Source organism: Ranitomeya imitator, chromosome 2 (genome assembly GCF_032444005.1).
Source record: "Ranitomeya imitator isolate aRanImi1 chromosome 2, aRanImi1.pri, whole genome shotgun sequence".
NCBI classification, from domain to species: Eukaryota; Metazoa; Chordata; class Amphibia; order Anura; family Dendrobatidae; genus Ranitomeya; species Ranitomeya imitator.
The window spans coordinates 289,989,511-290,008,081 of record NC_091283.1 but is presented as its reverse complement, the minus strand read 5'-3'; the positions used below and the strand labels follow the sequence as shown (position 1 = coordinate 290,008,081).

The 18,571-nt window shown below is 44.2% G+C and overlaps 1 pseudogene; it reads left to right on the top strand.

Annotated features, from left to right (window-relative positions):
* Positions 1-18,571, top strand: part of LOC138666427 (zinc finger protein 208-like) — a 126,221-nt pseudogene that overhangs the window by 11,060 nt on the left and 96,590 nt on the right.

Sequence of the window (18,571 nt, the reverse complement as noted above, 5' to 3'; positions counted from 1 at the left end):
AAATTAAATTCCAAAAAGAGGAATCCATATCCCAATGGATGCCCCAGACCAATTTATAACCAACTTCAAGGCCCCCCCCCCCCCCCCCCCAACTGCACAAGATGTGGGATAAGTGAAGATGAAAACACCATGTAAGTTTACAACCAAGGTATATTACAGGTTGATACTGGAAAATGTCCCATCATAAGGTCAGATACATTCGATGATGGGCAATGCTGTTATATGCTGTAACAATAAAGAAGCCGCCTGCTCTTCTAAACCAGTTACAGACAGGCTCTCTAACCACCAGCTGCACATACATCATAAGAAAATATAATATGTAGGTCTAGTATAAGCTGCCTGCAGCCATAAGTGTATGTGCAGAAAACTGCAAGGTCTGTGTCCCCAGTCAGTCACACTACCTACATACAATAGACGAGAGACAGGGCTGAAAACTGGGCCCATGATGTGTTCTCCAGAGCAAGGTGCAGCATCACACTAGGAGTGCCCACTCACTGCCCGCCATGTGCTGAGTTATTAGTGCCCACTCACTGACCCCGCCATGTGCTGAGTTATTAGTGCCCACTCACCACCCCACCATGTGCTGAATTACTCCCCGAATAATTATTGACACCTGATAAAATTTATATAGTAAGGCTCCACTCAGGCTTGTGATAAGCTGCCTGCAGCCATAAGTATATACAGAAAAAGGGGTGGATATATCAGGCAGGACAGCATGCAACATAATGAGACTAAAGGCTGCCTTATCTCCAGAAATAAAGCACAGATTTAGAAGTCATGCACAGATATGTGCAGCAAGGAAAATAACCTGGAGACCCAGGATCTAACATGTACTCAAAGTCTGTATACATGATAAGCATGCTGCGCAGAGATGGAGCCTTTTCTCATATATCACATATAGATAGTGAGAGTAACCTGGTTATCACCCAGCATCATCAGACTGTACTGCAGCAGAGATGAGGTCACATACAGGTCACCAGACTCCATAATTGGGAAGAGGGGAATCAGCAGACAGCAGAATGAAGCCTCTTACCCTCATATATATATGGTATATATATACCATCCCTTTACTGCTCCCTCTCACCAGTGACTAGTCCCTGTAACTGCCCAGCTCCAACGCTACCAATAGCAGACACTGTATGTGCCAATGCTCTGACCCATCACACAGATACACAAAACTCATGAAGACTCTGTATAATACAGCAGAAATGCGACACAACAGCCATGTCTGTAAGCAGGTCATACAGGAGCTGTCTCTGCAGTGTGTGAGGCAACTTGTAACAGACCCATGAAGGAACATGGCAACTACATGAATCTCTGAGGTAATATTGCTCCCAAATAAGATGTAAGAGCTGAGACTACACTAATACATGACGAATGTGGAGTAGTATATCAGCCATGTCTGCAGGGAAGTACACATGAGGGAACATGGCAGCCACATGAATTTCTGAGGTAAAATTGATCCCATATATGATGTAGGAGCTGATACTACACTAATATATGATGTGTGAAGTGAATGTGCTCCTATCAGCTACAATGTGAGGTGATAACCCCAGTATTATACTCCCTGAAACTGCAGACATGTTTCCTCCAATGTTTCCTCCTGTCCATCGTGTGAGAGAAAAAGGGAGAGCCAGAGTTGCCTCCCCTATATAAGCCCCACCCTCCTCACAGTAATACACCAGGCACAAACATCTAAACTCCTTCCTCTTAAAGCAACAACACTCTTGTTTAAAATCTACACTGCAATACAAACAAAGGCTGCAGGAGTTATCAGTCCACCCATCCCCAAGTCATGTCCACCTCCGTCTAGTCTCCAGTGGTTTCTTTATCGTTGGTGTAGTCCGGCAGTATTACCATGTTCACCATTTTGCCTCCCGACTACAACATTCAGCTCCACCCAAAACTGTTCAAATGACTTTGAGCATTGAAGCCCTTTTATATAGAACTTACCACCTGGAAGATCGACCTACCCCCTGGGATTAGAAGACTCTTACCGTTACCTGCCCAGATCTGTAAACTACAAAGCCAAATGACAGTGTACGTACAGTAGAATGTGCTGACAAGTTAGATTATCACTTGCAGAAATATATTATGATGGGTCTGTAAGAGAAAGCGGAGGGTAATGATGCTGTTGGCTTCCTAGAACCCTGATATCTTTCTGGATGAAACTACCTTCTCTCCCTCCTGTGCTGCTGAATGTGCTCATATGGTCCCTACAAGACCAGGTCCAGTCTTTCTGTCAAACCACTTTTATGATCAACATTGAATGTGCAGTGAGGCCAAGTGTGAATTTCTGTACAATAGTAACAGTTTCCCTTTATCCTGACTTTTCAATTTGTATTAAAACTAATTTCAATGAGGATTGTGATAAACTACAGGAAAAACATTATACCTGTGCCATGATATATCTGTAAGCTGTGTGTGGCTGAAGGCTGCAAAATACATTTCTTTACGCCTGCAGGAGATGTGTTCTCATGGCTCAAGCCCTGGTTTCATGGATTCACTCCACGACATAAATTCCATTATGTTTTCGATCCTAAGGAATTCAGATTACTGCACAAACTCTCCTGAAATGGGGAGCAATATTATTTTCTCTAATCTTCTGGTCAGGATTCATAGTAGCTCCAATGGTCCACCATAAATGAGTGCAACTTTGGTTTACTGGTGGAATTCTCCCCTCGTACGTATGTACGTATGTTGTTGTTGAGGATGTGACATTTTTTTTTATTCTGTCTATTTTTTTTTACCTGTTCATTCTGTATGATAGTTTGATTGTGGTGGGATTGATCTGCCTGACTTATGTGAGTCTGTATCTCCCTGATAGTCTTAAAAAAGCTCTCCATCACCTCTTCCAAATGCCTAAGATCTAAATTTAAAGTGAACCGGTCAGCAGGATTGTGCACAGGAACCTACAGACAGTGTCAGGTCAGCGCCGTTATACTGATTACATAGATACCTGGTGATGAAATCCATCTTGTGGTTGTTGATTAATCTTTATTTGTAATTTTCAGTTAATGAGATTCTCGTGCTCCATGGCGGGGCTGTGGTCTGGGCTGTGGTCTGGGCTGTGGTCTGGGCTGTGGGTGGGGCTGCGGGTGGTGCTGTGGGTGGGGTTTTATGTGGTACTCTGCTCACATATTCATATGTTTTGACTTATGACTGGTCACTGATCATTCAGTGATATGCCCCCTATTTTACGTAATGCATATAATAGTGTTGATATTATTGTTGATAATGCCTATAATATTGTGGCTATTGTGAAGCTTAGAAAAAAAACGACATCCAGCAAAATGACACTGGCGGTGCTTGCCCAGTAGCATCTATCTCTTACTTATAGATGCTACTGCGCAGCCACCGCCATCGCCGGTGACATTTTGCTGGATGTCATTTTTTTTAAGCCTCACAATAGCCACAATATTAACTGCCGCCGATACGCCTTTTAACGGCGGCAGTTAAGGGTACTTAAACCACAGCGCAGTTAATTAATGGCGCTGTGGAAAAAGTGAATAGCGCCCCCCCCGAGTCAGATTTCCTCTGGGGTCTCGTCTGCCGGGGGTGAAGCCGAGACCCCAGAGAACATGATTCGGGGTTTTTTTACCAACCCACGAGTTGCGATCGCCGGTAATTAACAGTTTACCGGCGATCGCAAAAAAAAAACGCGATTTCCCTTTTAATTTCTCTGTCCTCCGATTTGATCGCACATCAGAGGACAGAGAAATGGGGTCCCCGATAGCCCCCCGATACCTGTCTCCCCCGGTGCTCCTCGTGGCTCCCGATGGGCGCCGGCCGGCACCCGGAGGATCTTTGGGGTCTCGGCTGCCGGGGGTAGCCGAGACCCCAAAGAACATGATCGGGGTAATTAACTGTTTACCGGCGGTCGCAAAAAAAAAAAAAAGAAGCTGTCTGTCATTTTCTGTCCTCTGATGTGATCGCACATCAGAGGACAGAGAAATAGGGTCCCTGAATCCCCTTATCATTCTTACCGGTGTCCCTGGGTCCTCCTGCGTCCCCTCCTGCCCGCCGGCTTCTTCATCGGGAAAGAAAATAGCGGGCGCATGCGCAGTGCGTCCGCCATCTGCCGCCATCTGCTGGCCGGCAGGAGAGAGGAGTTGGGGCTAAAATTAGGGTTAGGGTTGGGGCTAAATTTAGGGTTAAGGCTAGGGTTAGGCTTCTTTCACACTTGCATCGGTACGGGGCCGTCGCGATGCGTCGGCCCAACGTACCGACACACGTTGTGAAAATTGTGCACAACGTGGGCAGCGGATGCAGTTTTTCAACGCATCCGCTGCCCAGTCTATGTCCTGGGGAGGAGGGGGCAGAGATACGGCCACGCATGCGTGGAAATGGCAGACGCGATGTACAATAAAAAGTTACATTGAACGTGTTTTTGTGACGATGGTCCGCCAAAACACAAAGGATCCAGTGCACGCCGGACGCGACGTGTGGCCATCCGTCGGAAATACAAGTCTATGGGCAAAAAAGGCATTCTGCGGGCACATTTGCAGGATCCGTTTTTTGTCCAAAACGACGGATGGCGACGGATGCCACACGACGCAAGTGTGAAAGTAGCCTTAGGGCTAGGGTTAGGGTTGGGGCTAAAGTTAGGGCTAGGGTTAGGGTTAAATTTAGGGTTAGGGCTAAAGTTAGGGTTAAGGCTAAAGTTAGGGTTGGGTCTAAAGTTAGGGTTGGGGCTAAAGTTAGGGCTAGGGTTGCGGCTAAAGTTAGGGTTAGAGTTGGAATTAGGGTTAAGGTTTGGATTAGGGTTGGCATTAGGGTTAGGGTTGGCATTACGGTTACGTTTGGGATTAGGGTTAGGTTTGGGATTAGGGTTAAGGTTAGGGTTGGGATTAGGGTTAGGGGTGTATTGGGATTAGGGTTAGGTTTGAGGTTAGGGTTGAGATTAGGATTAGGGGTGTGTTGGATTTAGGGTTTTGATTAGGGTTATGGTTAGGGTTGATATTAGGGTTGTTTTGGGCTTAGGGTTGTGATTATCGTTAGGGTTGTGATTAGGATTATGGATTGGGTTGAGATTAGGGTTAGGGGTGTGTTGGGGTTAGGGTTGGAGTTCGAATTGGGGGGTTTCCACTGTTTAGGTACATCAGGGGGTCTCCAAACACGACAGCCAATTTTGGGCTCAAAAAGTCAAATGGTGCTCACTCCCTTCTGAGCTCTGCCATGCGCCCAAACAGTGGTTTACCCCCACATATGGGGCATCAGCGTACTCGGGATAAATTGGACAACAACTTTTGGGGTCCAGTTTCTCCTGTTACGCTTGTGAAAATAAAAACTTGGGGCTAAAAAATCTTTTTTGTGGAAAAAAAAATATTTTTTTATTTTCCCGACTCTGCATTATAAACTTCTGTGAAGCACTTGGGTATTCAAAGTTCTCACCACACATCTAGATAAGTTTCATGGGGGGTCTAGTTTCCAAAATGGGGTCACTTGTGGGGGGTTTCCACTGTTTAGGCACATCAGGGGCTCTCCAAATGCGACATGGCATCTGATCTCAATTCCAGCCAATTCTACATTGAAAAAGTAAAACTGCACTCCTTCTCTTCCAAGCTCTGCGGTGCGCCCAAACAGTGGTTTAACCCTACAAATGGGGTATCGACATACTCAGGAGAAATCGGTCAACAACAACGTTTGTGGTCTAATTTCTCCTGTTACCCTTGTGAAAATAAAAATTTGGGGGCATAAAGATCATTTTTGTAAAAAAAAAATGCAATTTTTATTTTCACGGCTCTACGTTATAAACTTCTGTGAAGCACCTGGGGGTTTAAAGTGCTCACCACACATCTAGATAAGTTCCTTAAGGGGTCTAGTTTCCAAAATGGTGTCACTTGTGGGGGTTTCCACTGTTTAGGCATATCAGGGGCTCTCCAAACGCGACATGGCGTCCGATCTCAATTCCAACCAATTCTACATTGAAAAAGTAAAACGGTGCTCCTTCACTTCCAAGCTCTGCGGTGCGCCCAAACAGTGGTTTACCCCCACATATGGGGTATCTGCATATTCAGGAGAAATTGCACAACAAAATTTATGGTTAAATTTCTGTTTTTACACTTGTGAAAATAAAAAAAATGGTTCTGAAGTAAAATGTTTGCAAAAAAAAGTTAAATGTTCATTTTTTCCTTCCACATTGTTTCAGTTCCTGTGAAGCACGTAAAGGGTTAATAAACTTCTTGAATGTGGTTTTGAGCACCTTGAGGGGTGCAGTTTTTAGATTAGTGTCACACTTGGTTATTTTCTATTATATAGACCCCTCAAAATGACTTCAAATGTGATGTGGTCCCTAAAAAAAATGGTGCTGTAAAAATTAGAAATAGCTGGTCAAATTTAACTCTTATAACTCCCTAACAAAAAAAAATTTGTTTCCAAAATTGTGCTGATGTAAAGTAGACATGTGGGAAATGTTATTTATTAACTAATTTTCACGACATATCTCTCTGATTTAAGGGAATAAAAATACAAAGTTTAAAAATTGCAACATTTTTAAAATTTTCGCCATATTTCTGTTTATTTCATAAATAATCGCAAGTAATATCGAAGAAATGTTACAACTATCATGAAGTACAATATGTCACGAAAAAACAGTCTCAGGATCAGTGGGATCCGTTAAAGCGTTCCAGAGTTATAACCTCATAAAGTGACAGTGGTCAGAATTGTAAAAATTGGCTCGGTCATTAAGTACCAAATTGACTCTGTCACTAAGGGGTTAAATCGCCATAAAGTGATTCCATTTTATAAATTGATTCACTGAGGGTTATAATCTATAGGAGGAGTGAATATTTTGACTCCACAAACATTTTCCGGAAATTAACTCGCAGTGAATGTTGGAGAGTGAAATTTACACATTTGCCATTTTATTACCCAACAAATAGTGCCTAAATTGTGCTCCAGGAAACACACACCGTAAATTAAGTGGACTCGTCTCACTATAATATTGCTAAATACAGGGATCCTAAATGTTGTTTGAGCACACTGCACTGAGACTCATAAGTGAAAGCGGATTTTGTTGGATTGGTTTATAGAAAGCTTGTTGCTTTTCAACAGTCTTTGAGCCACTAATAGTGTGGGAACTTCTGTTTTTCCATTGACAGATGATACCTGGATGGGGACTTGTTTTTTGTGAGATGAGAATTGGTATTATTTTTGCCAACATAACATTGATTGGTTTCTTTTTATTTGATGTTTGGGAGGCAGAATGAACAAAAAGTTGAACACCACGCACTACTGGTTCATCTAACAAGGTTTTCTATTAGACTGTGAACTGTCATTGTCTTTGTAAATAATTAAAGTTTTTTTTTACATAAACTGTCCATAAAATTGGCAAACTAAGTAGAAATGTTCAAAAATATGAAACTCAAGAATATGTTGTTAAAAATATATATTTTTTTATCTTAGCAGATGACTATACCAGGAGATCAGAGGGACATCTACCATCTTCAATTTTTAAATCTGATTATCTTGAGATCCTACAAGATACAACTGAAGTGACTGCTGTTACTCCAGATATACCATCATCCCTTCACAGCAAAGATCTGTCAACTGATCCTATGAAACAGGTCCCATCTTCTGATTCATTACTGAATAATAAGGATAATCAAAGTCACAAAAGAGGCATTAAAAAACGAACTGCTCCTAAAGCAAAGAAGTCATTTTCATGTTCAAAATGTGGGAAATATTTTTCATGGAAATCAGTTTTTGTTAACCACCAGAGAACTCACACAGGGGAGAAGCCTTTTTCCTGTTCACAATGTGGGGGACGTTTTACCCAGAAATGTAATCTTGTAATGCATTTAAGAACTCACACAGGGGAGAAGCCCTTTCCCTGTTCAGAATGTCGGAAATGTTTCAACCAGAAATCAGAACTTGTTACACACCAGAGAATTCACACAGGGGAGAAGCCTTTTTGCTGTTCAGAATGTAGGAAAAGTTTCAAACAAAAATCATGTTTGGTTAAGCACCAGAGAACTCACACAGGGGAGAAGCCTTTTTCCTGTTCAGAATGTGGGAAATGTTTTATCCAGAAATATAATCTTGTTAAGCATCTAAGAACTCACACAGGGGAGAAGCCTTTCTCCTGTTCAGAATGTGGGAAATGTTTCAACCAGAAATCAGAGCTTGTTGCACACCAGAGAATTCACACAGGGGAGAAGCCTTTTTACTGTTCAGAATGTGGGAAACGTTTCAATCAGAAATCAGATTTGGTTAAGCACCAGAGAACTCACACAGGGGAGAAGCCTTTTTCCTGTTCAGAATGTGGGAAATGTTTTAACCAGAAATCAGATTTGGTTAATCACCAGAGAACTCATACAGGGGAGAAGCCTTTTTCCTGTTCAGAATGTGGGAAAAGTTTTCATCAGAAATCAGATTTGGTTTATCACCAGAGAACTCACACAGGGGAGAAGCCTTTTTCCTGTTCAGAATGTGGGAAAAGTTACCATCAGAAATCAGATTTGGTTAAGCACCAGAGAATTCACACAGGGGAGAAGCCTTTTTCATGTTCAGAATGTGGGAAATGTTTTACCCATAAATATAATCTTGTTACACATCTAAGAACTCACACAGGGGAGAAGCCTTTCTCCTGTTCAGAATGTGGGAAATGTTTCAACCAGAAATCAGATCTTGTTGCACACCAGAGAATTCACACAGGAGAGAAGCCTTTTTACTGTTCAGAATGTGGGAAAAGCTTCAATCAGAAATCAGATTTGGTTAAGCACCAGAGAACTCACACAGGAGAGAAGCCTTTTTCCTGTTCAGAATGTGGGAAATGTTTCAATCAGAAATCAGATTTGGTTAATCACCAGAGAACTCATACAGGGGAGAAGCCTTTTTGCTGTTAAGAATGTGGGAAATGTTTTAACCAGAAATCAGATTTGGTTAAGCATCAGAGAATTCACACAGGGGAGAAGCCTTTTTCATGTTCAGAATGTGGGAAATGTTTTACCCATAAATATAATCTTGTTACACATCTAAGAACTCACACAGGGGAGAAGCCTTTCTCCTGTTCAGAATGTGGGAAATGTTTCAAAAAGAAATCAGAGCTTGTTGCACACCAGAGAATTCACACAGGAGAGAAGCCTTTTTACTGTTCAGAATGTGGGAAAAGCTTCAATCAGAAATCAGATTTGGTTAAGCACCAGAGAACTCACACAGGAGAGAAGCCTTTTTCCTGTTCAGAATGTGGGAAATGTTTCAATCAGAAATCAGATTTGGTTAATCACCAGAGAACTCATACAGGGGAGAAGCCTTTTTGCTGTTAAGAATGTGGGAAATGTTTTAACCAGAAATCAGATTTGGTTAAGCATCAGAGAATTCACACAGCGGAGAATCCTTTTTGCTGTTAAGAATGTGGGAAATGTTTTAACCGGAAAGAGCATCTTATTAAACATCAGAGCATTCACACAGGGGAGAAGCGTTTTTCCTGTTCAGAATGTGGGAAATGTTTTACCCAGAAATCAGAGCTTGTTACACACCAGAGAAATCACCCAGGGGAGAGGCCTTTTTACTGTTCGGAATGTAGGAAATGTTTTAACCAGAAATCAGATTTAGTTAAGCACCAGAGAACTCACACAGGGAAGAAGCCTTTTTCATGTTCAGAGTGTGGGAAATGTTTTAACCGGAAAGCGCAACTTATTAGACATCAGAGCAGTCACAGAGGGGAGAAGCCTTTTTCCTGTTCAGAATGTGGGAAATGTTTTACCCAGAAATCAGAGCTTGTTACACACCAGAGAAATCACCCAGGGGAGAGGCCTTTTTACTGTTCGGAATGTAGGAAATGTTTTAACCAGAAATCAGATTTAGTTAAGCACCAGAGAACTCACACAGGGGAGAAGCCTTTTTCATGTTCAGAATGTGGGAAATGTTTTAACCGGAAAGAGCATCTTATTAGACATCAGAGCATTCACACATGCTTTTTCTTAATGTGGGAAATATTTTACTTGGAAATCAATTGTTAATAAACATAAGAGACGTCACATAGGGGAGAAACCTTTTTTTATGATCAGAATGTTGAAATACTTTTAACCAAAATTGTATTTTCTTAAAGGTGTTGTCTCTTGTCATTCCTCATGTTTGCTGATAAAAGAGTAAAACTAAAGTTTATTAATTCCAAATGTAAAACTATACCCATATTTCACCCCTGAAGGTTTGTTAGAAAGTGACTAATAGAAAAAAACATATACCCCACGTTACAGTAGATACGGTGAGGTGACGTCTACGCACTCGCTCTCCAAGTCTCTCATTTCTATGGATTTCATCATCCTCACCAAAGGCGACTCATCAGGAGACCTTATTTAATATTGACCTATATTCATGGGAGACAAGACTAAAAAAAAAAGTCTAAAATCATGTATCATGTTATCCAACACAGTCAGAAATCTAGCCACATATAGGCAGATCCCAGACTTCAAACTATATACCGTATATACTCGAGTATAAGCCGACCCGAGTATAAGCCGACCCCCCTAATTTTGCCACAAAAAACTGGGAAAACTTATTGACTCGAGTATAAGCCTAGGGTGGAAATGCAGCATTTACCGGTGAATTTCAAAAATAAAAATAGATCATTATTTCCCCATAGCTGTGCCATATAGTGCTCTGCACCGTTCATATTGCCCCATAGATGCTGCACAGATGCCCCATATAGTGCTGTGTGCCGTTCATATTGCCCCATAGATGCTGCACAGATGCCCCATATAGTGCTGTGTGCCGTTCATACTGCCCCATAGATGCTGCACAGATGCCCCATATAGTGCTGTGTGCCGTTCATACTGCCCCATAGATGCTGCACAGATGCCCCATATAGTGCTGTGTGCCGTTCATACTGCCCCATAGATGCTGCACAGATGCCCCATATAGTGCTGTGTGCCGTTCATACTGCCCCATAGATGCTGCACAGATGCCCCATACAGTGCTGTGTGCCGTTCATACTGCCCCATAGATGCTGCACAGATGCCCCATACAGTGCTGTGTGCCGTTCATACTGCCCCATAGATGCTGCACAGATGCCCCATATAGTGCTGTGTGCCGTTCATACTGCCCCATAGATGCTGCACATATATCTGTGCCATGGCCGCTGCTGCTGCTGCAATAAAAAAAAATAAAAACCACATACTCACCTCTCTTGATTGCAGCTCCCAGCGTCCGGTCCCGGCGCCTCCCTCTTCCCGGCATCTCTGCTCTGACTGATCAGGCAGAGGGCGCCGCGCACACTATATGCGTCATCGCGCCCTCTGACCTGAACAGTCAGAGCGGAGACGCCGGGAAGATGGAGGCGCCGGGAAGATGGAGCGGCGCCCGGCGGCTGGAACGTGGACAGGTAAATATAACATACTCACCTAGTCCCAGCTATCCTCGCGCTGTCCCTGCCTTCCTCCCCGTCTTCTGTGCTGCAGCCTCTTCCTGTCAGCGGTCACCGGCACCGCTGATTAGAGAAATGAATAGGCGGCTCCACCCCTATGGGAGGTGGAGCCGCCTATTCATTTCTGTAATGAGCGGTCCCACGTGACCGCTGAAGAGGGGAAGAAGCTGCAGCACAGAAGACGGGGAGGAAGGCAGGGACAGCGCGAGGATCGCTGGGACTAGGTAAGTATACCTCAGCGCCCTCACCCCCTCACCTGCCGACCCCACCGCTACCGTGACTCGAGTATAAGCCGAGAGGGGCACTTTCAGCCCAAAAATTTGGGCTGAAAATCTCGGCTTATACTCGAGTATATACGGTACTTTGTAAGTATATAAGCCACTCCAGTGGCAGTCAGTCAGGAATAGAAAGTATGTGAAAATACAGTATAATTATGCTTTTAATCCTATAGGGACTGCCCTAGTTTGCTATTGTAACAGCTGTCAATTAGTAGTGCAAATTGTCCTAGACTAAACTCAGTTTTCAGATGGCCCAATATGTAGCACTCAGGGAAAACTTACCTGGTCCAAAGATCAATAGCAGCTTCTAACTAATGGCCATGCGGCGGTCTGTCAGTAAATGAGTGCAATATTGTTATACAGACTAGGGATATGTGCAATCATAATGTCTGGAAAAACAGAAATGTAGAAATTTTTGCAGATTTACTAAAAAATAAAAACTTTTAGAGCTTCTACAGCCATGAGTCTTCTTAGGAATGATGCAACAAGTTTTTCACACCTGGATTTGGGGATCCTTTGCCATTCTTCCTTGCAGATCCTCCCAAGTTCCATCTGGTTGAGTGGTGAATGTTGGTGGACAGCCATTTTCAGGTCTCTCCAAGGATGCTCGATTGGGATTAGGTCAGGGCTCTGGCTGGGCCAGTCAAGAATGATCACAGAGTTGTTCTGAAGCTACTCTTTGTTATTTTAGCTGTGTGCTTAGGGTCATTGTCTTATTGGAAGGGGAACCTTTGGCCAAGTCTGAGGTTCAGAGCACTCTGGAAGAGGTTTTCATCCGGGATATCTCTATACTTGTCCGCATTCATGTTTCCTTCAGTTGCAACCAGTCGTCCTGTCCCTGCAGCTGAAAAACACCCCCATAGCATGATGCTGTCACCACCATGTTTCACTGTTGGGATTGTATTACGCAGGTGATGAGTGCCTGGTTTTCTCCACACATACCATTTAGAATTATCACCAAAATGCTCTATCTTCATCTCATCAGACCAGAGATCTACTCTGCAGATTAGGAGAACAATATAGAATTATAGGTGAGATACTCTGCAGGGCAGGAGAACAATATAGAATTATAGGTGAGATACTCTGCAGGGCAGGGGAATAATATAGAATTATAGGTGAGATGCTCTGCAGGGCATGAGAATAATATAGAATTATAGGTGAGATGCTCTGCAGGACAGGGGGATAGTATACAGGTATGGGTACAGCCACACTATCGCCATTTTCAGGGGTGGCAACCAAGCAAAAACACCGTTCAGATCGAGGAAATGCAGTCTGACTGCAACAGCCAATCACAGAGGCTCTCACAGAGTGTGCGCTTCTGTGATTGGCTGTTTGCCAATAGTACGAAATGCAAGATATTCAAACCCCAAGTAAATCATAACTTTGTTGTTTCTCTGGCTTTTTGAAAACTCCATTGTTAGCACTACAAGAAGAATAGAATACTGTAGATGAACTCAAAATACACTTTTATTGAAAATAAATTAACAAATATGGGGATAGATAAGACTATTGGTTCACCAATACAAAAAAACACAGATGTGTAATGACTGTGGTCGCAGGCATCAAGTCCACTACCAGGCAAGGGGGTACAGGTGCCTGCTTCTGCTGGATCTGCATCTTCACTGAAGATGCAGATTCAGATGACATGCATCATGTTGCAGAGACCCGTGGGGTCCCTGCACTGCGATACATGCTGCCGGCGCGTTGGCTGTGAGCTGACATCAGAGGTGCAGCCACAGGGAGCGGTGCATGAAATGGTGCACACTCCGATGTCAGCTGCCGTGCTGTGCGGTGGCTACAAAAGACACTGGGCGACGTAGGAGCAGAGGAAAGGTGAGTAGAATGTTATTGTTTTCAATTATCTTGTCTTCGTGTCCTCTTGCTCTGACTGTTCAGGTCAGAGGGCGCGATGACGCATATAGTGTGCGCAGCACCCTCTGCCTGATCAGTCAGTGCAGAGAGACGCCGGGACCGGACGCTGGGAGCTGCGGCAGCGAGAGGTAAGTATGGCTTTTTTTTTTTTTATTGCAGCAGCAATGGCACAGCTTTCTATGGCACAGCTATGGGGCAATAATGAACGGTGCAGAGCACTATATGGCAGCTATGGGGCAATAATGAATGGTGCAGAGCACTATATGGCAGCTATGGGGCAATAATGAACGGTGCAGAGCACTATATGGCACAGCTTTCTATGGTACATCTATGGGGCAATAATGAACGGTGCAGAGCACTATATGGCACAGCTATGGGGCCATAATGAACGGTATGGAGCATCTATTTTTATTTTTGAAATTCACCGGTAGCTGCTGCATTTTCCACCCTAGGCTTATACTCGAGTCAATAAGTTTTCCCAGTTTTTTGTGGCAAAATTAGGGGGGGTCGGCTTATACTCGGGTCGGCTTATACTCAAGTATATACAGTATTTTTGAAACTCAAAAATTTGGATCTGTCACCAAAAAACAAATCAGGAGTGGGAATCTTAGGTTCTAAGGCAGGAGTCTGAATAATAAAATCTGAAATACCCTGTACCCTAGCAGCAAGCTGATCCACCCGAGAAACTGACTCCTGAACATTCATGTTAATACTAGGTTCCATAGCCACCCAGAGATTAAGAGGGAAGAGAACACAAAATAGACTGGAGGAAAAAAAAATGGCTCAAGAGCTTCCTTCCCTTCTTCTGAGATGCATTTAACTCATTGTGGGCCAGTTGTACTGTTATGATCTGGTAGCCTAGGAGCAGTATGAGACGGACTCTGGAGAAGGTGGTCCCTGTACTGACCGCAAACCCTGAACCTAGCTGCGCAACTAGAAGTAGCCGTGGGGGGTACCTAACACTCCCTAGACCCCTCGACACAGCCTAAGAACTAACTTCCCCCAAAGACAGAAACAGGAAACCTATCTTGCCTCAGAGAAAATCCCCAAAGGATAGATAACCCCCCACAAATATTGACTGTGAGAGGAGAGGGAAATAACATACGCAGACATGAAATCAGAATTTAGCATAGGAGGCCATACTAGCTAAAAAGAAAGAATAGAACAGAGTACTATGCGGTCAGTATAAAAACGCTAGAAAATATCCACCACAGAAAATACAAATCACCACATCTGACTAAAGACATGGAGGGTATATCTGCATCTCCAGAGACACAGCTTGGCTGCAAAAATCCTTCACAGACAAAGCTGGACAAAACAAAACATGAAAAAGCACAGAACTATATGGTCCACAGCAGGTGGACAGCAAAAACAAGGCCAGAACTTATCTTTGAAGAAATGAACAGCAGACCAGGAGAGACCAGGAATGGATGTGAATCCTCCAAAAACAATGGACAACTGGCACTGACTAAAGGATAAAGCAGGACTTAAATAGCCCAGCCCAGATTGCAAAAAATGGATACACCTGATAAATGCTGCGATCCAACTACCACAGAACTACCACTCATAACCACCGGAGGGAGCCCAAGAGCAGAATTCACAACAGCAGACATATTCACCAGGATGATGGGCATATATACCAGTATGGGGGACATTACTACATAATGAAGGGGGAGGGGGGCAATTCATACGTCTTTATAGAATTTAGAACACTACAGGGGCCCATACATCTGACCAACGTGTGTGGGGGGGAGGGCCAAATTTCGCACTGGGGCCCATCGGACTCCACTGCAAAAGCATATCATACATTCTCAGCAAGAACACAAAGTGGTACAAGTGACAGAATCTCACTTTTCTGCTGTGCCTTTTGGGCTTCCAGGACCAACTATCTCTGTCAGCAGCAGTGATACTTTTGCGAGCACTGATAGCAGTGATGGCTCCTCTGGATCACACTGCTGCTGGTTCTGCATGTGCTGCTGTTTTGGGCTTGTGGGAGGAGTAAGGCAGAATCAGTGAGAGATGAGAGCAGACTGGATCTATCTATTGCTGATAATGACAGACTGCTGCAAACCACAGATCATCATTTTTGCAGGTTTGCACTAGGTCAACTGTAAATCACAAGTTGATCACATATTATGTGAACATCCTCACCTTGCACCTGAAATATCATAGATCTGAAAGTTTTGTGATTCTGTAATTGGCAATTTTCTGTGTGGGGAATTTTCCATGTGGGGAATTTTCCGTGTGGGGAATTTTCCTGTGGGCATTTTTCCTGTAGGCAGTTTTCATGTGGGCAATTTTCCTGTGTGCATTTTTCAGGGAACCGGTTCAGGCAAAGCAAACATTGATTTTTAGATATTAAGGAGTGAACTTATGTAAGTTGGATGCACCGACTCAGATAAGCCCATTTGGGCACATACCTGCGATATATTGCATATGTGTAAAGTGGACTGTTTTGTGGAGTATGAGCTACGATTACGGATGGTCTATGATTATTGTTGCCATATAAGATTTCTGCAAAGTATTTTGTATAGAGTGTGTTTATCCAAAAGGCTCTCTTCATCCCTACTCTATTATACAATGTTTTCCAACCTTTTTTTAAGAGGGCTGTGATAGGGAAGTGAGGGATAGACCATGTTGAGTGGGGGCGCCATATCGCTCTTTAGGGTGCCAACCTCCACAGCCAGGTAGGGATTTATTTAGGTCTATTGTAGGGAATCTTTAGGCAAACTAATGTTGGTCAGTGTATTATATTGGTATTAAACCTTTTTCATTGTGTAGGCGCATTTTAAATATGTAAAATAAAGTTAGTTTTAAAGGGAATTTATGTCTACACAATTTAATTCCTGGTTAACCTTATTTTGATATAAATCAGGAGTCAAGTAACCCACACTCTGCTCTCCCTTTTATCCATGTGCTTTATTCCTATCCTCCTATGTTCCCTTGCCATCCACGTTCAAAGCACCATCCCCCCTCCATCACAACTCTTATACATCAGCTCCTCTCTCCATCCCTCTCCCATGTACAGCTCCCATGCACTTCTCAGTTTCCTGAAAAACCTCAGCCTATTGTGCCCAAACACACTGAACAAAAAAACTTCGTACAATTCCAAAAACTATTTGCTCTTCATCCTCCTACTCCTTCTGATCTCGGGGGATATCTCTCCTAACCCTGGTCCACCATCCCCCAACCTCAACCCCTATCCTACCTCGTATCACAACCACACTAATCTTTTTAATATTACTTGCACTCCTTCATATCCTTCTTTTAATTGTGCCCTTTGGGATCCACGGTCTGTATGTAACAAACTTTTTTTTTCTGCACAATTACTTTCTGAACAACTCTCTGAATCTGTTGGCCCTCACTGAAACCTGGATTCAGGATTCTGACACTGTCTCCCCTGCTGCCATTTCCCATGGTGGCCTACAATTCTCCCATTCCCCGAGACCCACAAACAAACATGGTGGTTGAGTCGACATACTCCTGTCCCCACAATGCACCTTCCAGGTCATACCCCGGTTCCATCACTCTCATTCCCTTCTTTGAGGTCCACACAATCAAGCTCTTTCATCCCCTCTCCCTCAGACTAGAGGTTATATATCGGCCCCCAGGCTCCAGGGCCGGCGTCAGCACCCGGCGCACCTGGGCAAATGCCGGGGCCCTAGAGAGAGAGGGGGGCCCACTCACGCTGTCATAGATACAGCTGGGAGAGCAGAGCAGGAGATAACATGCTCTCTCCGCCCACAAAGTCACTGCTGGCTGCGTTCTCTTAACCCCTATGTGCCAGCTCTGACACAAGCATCTTCTCACTCAGTCAGTGCAGCCAGGCAGGCACATAGGGGTTAAGAGAAGGCAGCCAGTGTGACATTGTTTGTGGGCGGAGAGAGCATGTTCTCTGCTCTGATCTCCGCCCCTGGCTGGCTGCCGTGCTGCTGAAGTTATGAGGCAGATTCAGGAGGAGCTCCTAGTCCTACCAGTGCCTGAGTGAGTGGCGCTGCTATATACTACGTGGGCTGCGCTGCTATATACTACGTGGGCTGCGCTGCTATATACTACGTGGGCTGCTATATACTACGTGGGCTGCTATATACTACGTGGGCTGCGCTGCTATATACTACGTGGGCTGTGCTATATACTACATGGGCTGCTATATGCTACGTGGGCTGCTATATGCTACGTGGGCTGCTATATGCTACGTGGGCAGCGCTGCTATATACTACGTGGGCTGTGCTATATACTACATGGGCTGCTATATGCTACGTGGGCTGCTATATGCTACGTGGGCTGCTATATACTACGTGGGCTGCGCTGCTATATACTACGTGGGCTGCACTGCTATATACTACGTGGGCTGCGCTGCTATATACTACGTGGGCTGCGCTGCTATATACTACGTGGGCTGCTATATACTACGTGGGCTGCTATATACTACGTGGGCTGCGCTGCTATATACTACGTGGGCTGTGCTATATACTACATGGGCTGCTATATGCTACGTGGGCTGCTATATGCTACGTGGGCTGCTATATGCTACGTGGGCAGTGTTATATACTACATGGCTGTGTTTATATGCGATCATGAATCGGGGTATGTGTTAAAGGGGGGGCCCACTGAGACTCTTTCGCCCGGGGCCCTCAAAAACCTGGAGCCGGCCCTGCCAGGCTCGCCCACCCAGTTCCTTGACCATTTCTCAGCCTGGATGCCGCACTTCATGTCCTCAGAACTCCAACCCTTATCCTGGGAGACTTTACCATCCCCATAAACAGCCCCACTTCCACATCTGCATCCCAGCTTCTATCACTAACCACTTCTCTCGGCCTCTCACAGCTCTCAACCTCCGAAACACACAAAGATGGTAACCCCCTTGACCTGGTCTTCGCCCGGTGTGTATGTCCGGGATTGGCATCTACATAATGGGGAAGAAGTGAAAGGAAAAGTGTTGGAGGCAAATTGACAGCTGCCAAATGGGAACAAGGGGGACTTAAAGAGTGAGAGCGATGGCGCCAAAGAGTATATACCGTACAGTTGCTAAGGTGGGGCCCCGACATGGGAT